Genomic DNA, 11,455 nt, shown 5'->3' with positions numbered 1-11,455 from the left:
ACAAAGTACATGGTATTTTACTATTTTTATTGTTATTCATTTGTTTGTTCAATAAATATCTATTCTGCATATCTTCATTCTGAATAATACTCCATGCACTGGCCAAACAAATAGCTTTAAAATAGCTTGTGGCATAAAGGAATATAGGCACATGAAAAAAGGCATTTAACTGGCAAGTCCCAGATATAAGAAAACTAGGAAAGACATAGGAAGCCCTGTAGGAGGCTTCCAGCATTGTGGCAGATGCCTGTTGCACAGAGACAAAATATCTCTGGGCAGATGAAATCTAGACTGAGGCATTTAATTAGACTCAAGGAGAAAACATATTGGGTGTGGAGAGTCAGACAAGAATAATCCAGTAAAACATGTTTGGGATATCCCAAGGAGTAGAATATTTTGAACAGGGAAATAGAAAAATAAAGATTTTGCTAAAGGAAGAAATATATCAGTGAGAAGATTCTAGGAAGTTCACAGACGATTTTATCCAAGATGGCATGACTCTAATTGCCTTGGTGACGTTGTATAGTTTTGTAAGAAAAAAATTAAGAAAATTAAAAAAAATAATTCCATTAAGTACATGTGAGTATACTGCTGTAGTAATATGGATAAGTGAATGCATAATCTATGAACGCGGTCTGTAAAATTGTATTGCTTCCAAGAGCACTCAAAATGTGTAATGCTTAAGTATTTGTAATGATGGGAACTGAAAGGCTGCAGGAACTCCATATTAGCGATAGTCCCACATTGCAATGATTTCATGCTAAGCAGGCATATTGGACAGGATATCCGGGTTTATCTTTAACCTAGCTAACACAATCGCTGGCACAAGTGCTGGGAAAGCAGAAGAATAAGTAAAGGTTCAGGACATAAAAGGCAAAGCAGAAGACGATAGCCTAAATGGGGAAAAGAAGTCAAATTGTGTAATCTGAATAAGCAGGTGAGGCAGCAAGGAGGTAATAAGGCAATCAGAAAAAACAACAACAACAACTACGACGATGTTAGGGTCCTGGGAGGGAGCCATTCCAAGGCAGGAAGGTCCGAACCAAGGAAGGGGATAAGAAAGGATACTTACAGCGAGACGGGGTCACCCTCTGTGCAGGGGACTCTGGTCAACCAGTACATGTACTACTTGGTGCGAATAAAGAACTTCTTTTCTCACATTTTGACTCGTCTCGTTCCTCAGATCACGGACCCTAACAGTAACTGTACTGCACCCCCTTATCCAGTACCATGGATTATGGGCTGGAATCTGCATTGTTCGACCATGCCCAACAGGGTGGCCCTGCTGACCCCAGGCACTGCAGAAACTGCAAACACAGCATGGAAGTACTCTACCCAGAGTACTCTCCACCCTCCAAACAGCTGGTTATAAGTTGTTTATTATTATTATTATTATTATTATTATTATTATTATTATTATTATTATTATTATTTTGTAGCCACCCCAATGTAAGTGTTCCCAGTGGTACAGATAGGATTATGCAGTACTGAGGAACAAACCTGTGGTTCCTATATGCAAAACCTATTTCATCTGTATGAGACATCCTCTGACCTATAAAGTATATAGGGATAAAATATTAACTATCATGTGAAAAGCCATCTATGTTAGGCATGGCACTTACATTATTTTAAACCTTCCTTTTAAAAAACCCATAAGGTAAACATTACAAGTTTCATGTGTTAGGAGATAACACTTAGTGAAAGCAATAATTAATTTTATACTAAAATCTTAGTAAATAATAGTGCTAAAAATTTCAGAATTGGCTAATTTGAAAGTCATTTTTACCTCTGAAATACAGTAGATGCAATTTCTGCAATTTCTTCTGATGAGATCTGAATCTATATTTATATGTAGTGGGATAAATGTTCTAATATAGTACTTTTAATATAAAACATTTTGTGGGGAGAATATGTACCAATTTATTTATTTTATTGATGTAACGGTGGTGCTCATGCCGCCCGAACCCCTCACGCTCTCCTGAACCCGGCTCACCATCTCGCCTAAGATACCGCTTAGCTCAGCATGCCAGGCATGGAACTCTACTCATGATTCCTGATGGACATCGTGGCTGCTTTGCGAGATTCGGACAGAATGGCATAGGAAGGGCACGGAGAAACTGCAACAGCAAACGCAGCATCGCTACCTGCCCCTGCAGGGCCGAGTCAAAGCACTGGTGGACATAGAGCTGTGGCTCATCCACTGTGGGGTGCTGTCAGCCAACCACCGGGTGACCTGGGACTCAGCGCAGGTGTTTGACCTGGCACAGACCCTCCATGATAGGGTCCTGCTCTGCCAGCTGCTCAACAACCTCTGGGCGCACTCCATCAACCTCAATGAGATCAACCTGAGGCCACAGATGTCCCAGGTGCTGCCCAGAGATACAGGCAGGTGAGTGTTTGTCACTGTGCAGATCATTACAATATGCCAGTTGACCAAAAGCTTACATTCAGTAGACTGGGAACAATTGTAAGGGCAATTAGAAGCTGCCCCCCAAAGCCTCCGTTCCTCTCAGAGAGCCCGGCAAGCTACTAAGAGTATCCCACCTGCACGGCAGAGGCTGGCAAGCTACCCGTGGCATACTCAATATGCCCAAAACAGTAACAATGATGGTCCTCATTCCCCTGACCCTGAAAGAGCCCCCAAAACACCATCAGGCTATGCTAGCGCACGACAGGGATGAATGGAGACTTTACTGGCACCTGCTCAAACAAATCGATGAACAATGGGAAGACAGTGATACAATGATGTAACGGTGTATCTTTTGGGGGGTCAGGGGGTAATATCATTTTTCTTTTTTATATATAATATAATACGACATCCATCACCAAAGTACCAATATCCATTTACCACAGTCAACTAGGTTACTTCTCTCCATATGAATTCTCTCTCCACTCCCACACAATTCTATGATCTGCTTGCTTTTGAAAGTATTTGTTCCCCTTACTTTTCTTTCTATACCCATATGTGACTGAGATCATTCTTGATTTCTTCCCTATTTTTTGTTTTTCTTCCCTCTTTTATCTCACTTACGTCTCCTCTAGTTTTATCTATGTATTTGCAAAAGATAAAATTTCACCTTTATAACTCTGTAATGTCCCATTATATATACATATACTATATATTCTATATATACATTCTTTATATATTTACTGTTGAATAACAGTTGGTTTCCAAATATTTACAATTATAAATAATGCTACAGTGAACATTGATATGCTTTTCCCATTTTTGAATTTGAGTTTTTGTGTTTTTTTGATAGATAGCTGTGGGGATACCTGGATCATATGGTATTATTATTTTGAGAACTCTCCATAGTTTTCCTGTAGAAATGAAAACAAAATGGCAATCCATTAGTAGTGTTTAAGGGTTCTTTTTTCTCCAAATCCTCACTACCACATATATCTGAACTCTTGTTTAACAATTTCCATACTGACATTCTTATAAGAGTTGGAAACTATACTTATGATGAAAAACAAGTCACTAAGAATTTATATATTCCATTAATTTATTTGAAGTTTGTGGCTGTCATCTCGTTGCTAATTGATTTGCTTGAGTGGGCACCAGTAATGCCTCCATTTTGAGGCTTGTTGTTTCTGTTTTTGGCATATGGAATATGCCACGGGTAGCTTGCCAGACTCAGTAGCTTGTTGGGCTCTCCGAGAGGGGCGGAGGAGTTGAACCCAGCTCAGCCATGAGCAAGGCAAATGCCCTACCCACTGTACTATCGCTCCAGTCCATTAGAAGCTTGTAAAAATATAAAATATTGACACAGAAAGTCATATAATAATGAAATATTTTCAATGTTTTTAGGATGATAATGTAATAATTGCAGCAATAATTTTAAGCCATCACTATAATATTTTAAGAATCTATTGCCATCATTACTAGAAAATTATATAGAGAAAGTATAAATACTATTGCATCATTATTTTACTGAATCCAAAGTATTTTGATTTGGATTTACTCTCTTTCCAACTTTCTAGAAATGATCTGTTAAGAGACTGAAAAATAATTTTTCGCTCTTCTTGGCAACATTAAATTCAAATATTTATTTGCTTACATGCTATCCAAAATCCTATTACACAAACATGATCCCTATGACATCATTTATTTATTTATTTATTTATTTATTTATTTATTTATTTATTTTGTGGAAAGTTACAAAAGTTTCAGGTTTAAGTCTCAGTTATACAATGCTCAAACACCCATCCCTTCACCAGTGCACATATTCCACCACCAAGAATCACGGTATACCTCCCCCCTTCCCCCTACCTTCCCAGCCCCCCACCCCGCATGTGTAACTGGTAAATTTCAATTTATTTTCACTTTACTTTGATTACATTCAATATTTCAACAAAAAATTCACTATCATTGATTTGGAGTTCCTCCTATGACATCATTTTAAATAGCCTCTTACTAAGATACCATATGATTTTCTATAGAGTGTCTCCTTCCTCATGATCATAGGTAACTCAATTTATTCAACAATATGTTCTTAATAGGTTATCCATTGCTCTATGTAAAAATTCTATCAAAAACATTATTTTGCTTGTCCAACTAATAGTATGTAACAAATTTGATACCTTCAGTTGGCAGGGCCTTTACTCAGAGTGATATCTTTGGTCCTATGAATGATTGGTTTTTTTGGTGATAAAATAGTGTACAAATATGATTAATTTTGAAGCATATGCCAAAAGACTATCAAGTAAACTTTTTCACTAAGTATGTGTACTGTATCTGAAAATAAGATACATATTTGCTTTCTCTGATTAACATATATGATCTTTTGGTAATAATACTAAAGGTCCATAGAAAGCCCCTAGAAAGTTCTTTTAATGATAACCTTGCTTTTGGCTAGTCTCATTCTAAATAGCCATATTGTATGGAAAAGGTTCTTGGACAAATTTCCAGCTGATAACCCACACATACTTTCTTCACCAAATAAATAATTTTAGGCAAAGCATTTACTTTCCCAAAGAAGATGGTTTCTATATTATCGTGTGCAGTTAAGAAAAAAATCCTTTACATTCAGTAATAAAAAACAATAATTACAGATTCTTTTATAAATGGTCTATTAGAACACATATTGTGGGCCAGCAAAAATTGTCATATTTTCTTGAAGCATTAGAAATACAACTAAATAAGTTGACTCTAGCGTTAACAAATATCATCATCAGGATACAAGAAATTTTGTCTTTTTTTCACTTGTCTCAAGCTTTTGGTAATGCAGTATTTCATGCGCTAAGAATTCATCAAAGTTCCAGAATCTGGTTTATTTTATAATAGAATAAATGATGAAAGATGATGCTAATGATAAAAGAGATGCTATTTATGACAAAATGTATTGTAGGTTTTTGAGACTATACATACAGAAATTAATAGAAAACATTTAAAATACGTAAAAAATTACAATTTTATTGGTAAAATTCTTCTATATTTTTTCCAACTGTTGGTAAAGTTATTAAAAGTAAAACTCATAACATTTCATGGTGATACTATTAAAAAATTAGGAATAATGTTATTATTAGTAATATTATCACTACACTTCAAATTAAGATGTTTTAGTCAATTTACTTTAGTGTCAGCTATCCATTTTTAGCACCATATGAGCTTTATTCAATAACAGTAAATTATATAGTTATCTGATATGAGATGCCTCAGTAGGTTTTATTTCTAAAAATGAAATCACTTAATTTGAGTTGATTGTTCTTTATATACCATTTAACTACATGCATGAGCTGATAAATTGTAAAAAAAATCAATGTAAAAATCACAATTAAAGAATATTTAGTTATACACCAAAGGACTATATGCAAAATTTAAACTGTAGCCTTTTAGCCAATATTTGTAAAGCATGTATCATAACTATCTGCCTCCGTTTCATTATTATTAAAGTAAATATATGAAGTTAGTGACATTTATACATCATATCAAAATATTAAAGGTGATCAGATACAGAAAAGGAACTTCCTTATATACAGATATAAACTCTGAAAGCACAGTTTTCTTAATGTTCTTCTGCATTTGAAGATGTTTATACTTTGAATTCAAAGATCACTAATGATATCCTAAATGACACACTCAATACATGCTCTGTTAAATTTCTCAGCATGGTCCCTGCTGTTCGTAATGTAGATTTCCACTCATGGAAATTTCTTCCTCTGAATTCATTCTTTTCTTCATTCTAGTTATCTCTTTTGGTACTTTGACTTTAATATAACTAAAGGTTTTCAAACACCTACAACAATGTGCCATTTGTGCTTTCATATGCACACACAGACACACAGACACACTCACATACACACATATAGATATATGATTAAACTAATGTGCTCAATGGGTCTACATAGACAAAAGCAAGAGTATTTGAAATTGTCCTTATTCATTCTGTCTTGCCTTTCACTCTGTATTTCCAAGTTTTCGTTTCTACCAACACTTCTTTCCAAGAAACCCTACCATTTTTACAATATTTACTATTACTTTCATGTGGAAGTCAAGTATGTCAAGACTTACATACTTAAACTTCTTAAGTTTACATGTAATTTTCAACTGACTATAAGGAATTTTCACATTAACGCTTGTATAATACCATCATATTCAACAACTCAAAACAGAATTAATTGCTCAAAACCCAACTCATGTTTATCTCTTTTTGATATCCCAGATACACCAATTTTAGTCATAAAGTCAAGACATATTTAAATAGTTTTTAATCATTAACTCCTTTTTATCTTTTATAATAATCTTTAATTATATGCTATGCAAACCAGAAAATTATCTCTTTAGGGCTTTCATAAGATGGCTTAAGGACTATGCATGCTTTGTAGGTGAGAGTCCTGGGTTCGATCTCTGACAGCATATGGCCCCCTAAATATTTTCAGGAGTGTCCCTGAGAAATAATCCAGGAAAATACCCTGAGAGCTGCTAGGTGTACCAGAACAAATATAAATATCACCATCTACAACTCTTCTGGCCTTTGAATTCTTTATGCTAAAAATTTAACACAAGACTCTACAAAGTTATACTTTCAGTTTATTGAAGTAGATTCTAATTTCATCCTTTCTTGTTATTTTTATACAATCTATTTAAATACAATTTTTTTCACAAAATAGTTATTACTTCCCTTAATTACAAAGGCACAGTAGGTAATCCATTGCCTTTAGAACAAACGTGGTACTTGAAATTATATTCTTGCTTATAGGAAATACCCAATGCTTTAAAATTATTATTGCTCAAAAATACAAAACTTTAAATCCAAACTCCTGAAGCAAAAATGAAGACCTAGATGCACTATTAATCCCAAAATTCATGTGGGAAGTTAGGTGATAAATGCAAAAATGTAACTTAGCAAAAAATTATCTATGTTCTTGAATATAATTTTAATATTTATTTATACTATATTTAAGGTTAGACATTTTGGCCTCAAAAGTAGCCAGAGGAATATAAAATTAGCTTCCAAAAGAACTTGAACAGGATTTAAATGTTCCAGTTGTGGAAAACAAGATAGAATAATCTTTGCCTAAAAGGAACCTAACGTTTTAAATAAGTAGACTGATAGAAGTAAAGATGGAGTGGAGCATGGACATGATTAGAGTGAGTGTCAGAATAACTGAGTAGTGGAGTCAAATTTGTATAAACGAGGGGCTGGAGCAACAGTACAGCTGGTAGGGTGTTTGCCTTGCACACAGTCGAATCAGGTTCAATTCGCAGCATTCCATATGGTCTCCTGAGCACTTCCAGGAGTATTTCCTGAGTGCAAAGCCAGGAATAACCCCTGTGCATTGCCGGGTGTGACCCAAAAAGAAAAAAAAAATATGTAGGGATGAATATATACATGGAAGTCTGAAAATAAGACCATATAATCAATAAGTTCTTGAAAATGCAGAAAAATAAGAATAATTTTAAAATTGAAATGATGAAAAGAATATTTAGTGAGTGATAATAATTTAAGTCTGAAAATACTATTGTGTTCATCACTTTTGGCATGAAGAAAAATTTAGTTTAAAATTCCAGGTCTTGCTACTCTTTTTTTTTATTATTTTTTAATTTTTTTTGAGAGTACAGTTACAGATTTATACGTTTTTGTGCTCATGTTTCCCTCATACAAAGTTTGAGAACCCATCCCTTCACCAGTGCCCATTGTCCACCACAAATAAACCCAGCATCCCTCCCACCCTCCCCTATCCCATCTCCCCCCACCCCACCCTGCCACTGTGGCAGGGTATTCCCTTTTGTTCTCTCTCTCTAATTAGGTGTTGTGGTTTGCAATAGAGGTGTTGAGTGGCCATTGTGTTCAGTCTCTAGTCTACATTCAGCCCGCATCACCCTTCCCCCACATGGCCTCCAACCACATTTTACTTGGTGTTCCCTTCTCTATCTGAGTTGCCCTCTTCCCAGAATGTGAGGCCAGCTTCCAAGCCATGGAGTCAACTCCTGGTACTTATTTCTACTATTCTTGGGTGTTAGTTTCCTACTCTGTTATTCTATATTCCACAGATGAGTGCAATCTTTCTATGTCTGTCTCTCTCTTTCTGACTCATTTCACTTAGCATGATACTTTCCATGCTGATCTACTTATATGCAAAATTCATGACCTCATTTTTTCTAACAGCTGCATTGTATTCCATTGTATAGCTATACCAAAGTTTCTTCAACCAGTCATCTGTTCTAGGGCACTCGGTTTTTTTTCCAGATTCTGGCTATTGTAAACAGTGCTGCGATGAACATATAAGTGCAGTTGTCATTTCGACTATACTTTTTTGCTTCTCTGGGATATATTCCCAGCAGTGGTATTGCTGGGTCAAATGGGAGCTCAATTTCTAATTTTTTGAGAATTGTCCATATTGTTTTCCAAAAGGGCTGAACCAGTCGGCATTCCCACCAGCAGTGTAGAAGGGTCCCTTTCTCCCCACATCCTCTCCAACAGTGGTTGCTTTTGTTCTTTTGGATGTGTGCTAGTCTCTGTGGTGTGAAGTGGTATCTCATTTTTGTTTTGATCTGCATCTCCTGATGATTAGTGATGCAGAGCACTTTTTCATGTGCCTTTTGGCCATTCGTATCTCTTCCTCGGGAAAGTTTCTGTTCATTTCTTTGCCCCATTTTCTGATGGGGTTGGATGTTTTCTTCTTGTAGAGTTCAACCAGTGCTTTATATACCATTGATATCAACCGCTTATCTGATGGGTAAATATCCTTTCCCATTCTGTAGATTGTCTGTATTCTGGTCACTGTATCTTTTGCGGTGCAGAAGCTCTTTAGTTTAATGTAGTTCCATTTGTTTATCTCTGTTTCCACTTGGCCAGTTGCATGTTATCTTTGAAGATACCTTTATCTTCAATATTGTGGAGGTTGTTGCCGACCTTGTCTTCAATGTACCTTATGGTTTGTGGTTTTTGTGGTCTGATGTTGAGGTCTTTAATCCATTTTAATCTGAATTTTGTGCATGGTGTCAGGTCGAGGTCTAAGCTCATTCTTTTGCATGTGGTTGTCCAGTTGTGCCAGCACCATTTGTTAAAGAGGCTTTCCTTGCTTCACTACACATCTCTTGATCCCTTATCAAAGATTAGATGATCATACATTTGGGGAATAGCACCTGAGTATAAAGAAGAACTCTAGAATAAGAACAAGGCTGCCATCAGCTATAGTACAACCAGAGTCCCTCCTTCCCACAGCAAGAGGGAATAGGAATAAACAACTACAAGTTTCCAACTCTATACTTCCATAACAATATAAAGAAGCAGTGAAAATCCCCTCCACGAAGACAGGAAGAAGAAAAGATTCCTGAAACCTCAACAGGGTCTACTCACATCTACAACCTCTCAGATAAAGAATTCAGAGAGGAAATCTTGAGGAGAGTCGACATACTCCAAGCAACTATGTAACAGACATCCAATAAATTAAGGGAGGATATGAATGAAGCACTGGAATGGTCTACCTAAAAAAGGCAGGAAGAAATGAGGTCTTGCTACTCTTTATGCTGGCTTTATGTTATGCATGTTAAGATGCTCAGAAAAGTAAAGGCAGAAATTAAATTTAAAAAGACATGGTATATGTCTTTACTTGCAATAGAAAGTGTTTCAATATATAGGTATACTTTTACCACCAAGCTATATAATTTTGTCATCATAGAAGCACTTTTAAACCAATTTGTCAAGTGTTTAAAACAAAATTTGTTGCCTAAAATAGTTATCTGTAAGAATATTTCTTCTTGAATATGATTACATAATACCCAAATCTTTTGGCTACTTAAGATAATTCAAATATAGGAAATATATCATTTATCTTCTTTGTTATAACATGTTGAGATCTAAATGATGAAAATTTACATTGACTGATTCTTTAACAAAGGCATATAATACTTTCTTCTTGGACTTTACATAATCCAGTTGTAGCAACTGTCACAACAACATCATGGACGTGGACATTTCTTTGTAACTGAGTTTAAATTCAACACATTATTAAAGAATATTTTAAAAATCAATCTTTGCATGCCAAAAAAACACCCATAGAATTATAGAGAGAGGGTATTTGCCTTGCATGCTGCTGACCCGGGTTCGATTCCTCCATCCCTCTCGGAAAGCTTGACAAGCTATTTAGAGTATCTTGCCTGCATGGCAGAGCCTGGCAAGCTACCCAGGGTATATTCGATATGCCAAAAACAGTAACAAGTCTCATAATGGAGACGTTACTGGTGCCCGCTCGAGCAAATCGATGACCAAAGGGATGACAGTGACACAGTGATACGGGTGTTTTAATGCTTATGCATGTTTGCTTAAAATAGTTGGATATAAAGTTTCAGAGCTTGAAACTGAACCCAAGAGATTTCTTTTTATTGTCTTTTTTTGCATTTTAACATGATTATCTGTTTTTATCACATAGATCACATAGATAATTTGATTCAGTGCTTTTGTTGAGTTTAGCCAGTAGTGTTGAGGGTTTACTCCTGACTCAGTGTTCAGTAATTACACCTAGCAGTGCTCTGGCAATCATATGGGGATTGAAAGAGGTCAAGCCATGTACTGGGAAATACCTGAACCTCTATAGCATCTCTCAGGCCTGGGTAACCTAGTGGGACAGCATTGCGTTCAAAGTCTTTTGAGCTACTTATATTGCACATCATTCATTTCATTAATTTCTATACCCATTCTTTCATCTAATCATCCATTTATTCATTTATTCCAATCTTGCAGTTTAGGACTTTATATTAAATTTTAAATTATGCAATCATTATATTATATTAATTCAATATTGAACTATTCCTAACCCATGGATTGAAAAGAATAAAATTTAAAATTGTTAACTTTATGAGATGGGGGAAAAAAGGGACGCTCTTTCACTGTTGGTGGGAATGTCAACTGGTCCAGGATTTCTGGAAAACAATATGGACAGTCCTTCAAAAACTAGAAATTGACCTTCCATATGACCCCCACAATACCACTTCTGGGAATATATCCTG

Source organism: Sorex araneus, chromosome 5 (assembly GCF_027595985.1).
Source record: "Sorex araneus isolate mSorAra2 chromosome 5, mSorAra2.pri, whole genome shotgun sequence".
Taxonomy (NCBI): domain Eukaryota; kingdom Metazoa; phylum Chordata; class Mammalia; order Eulipotyphla; family Soricidae; genus Sorex; species Sorex araneus.
This window is presented reverse-complemented; position numbering follows the sequence as displayed.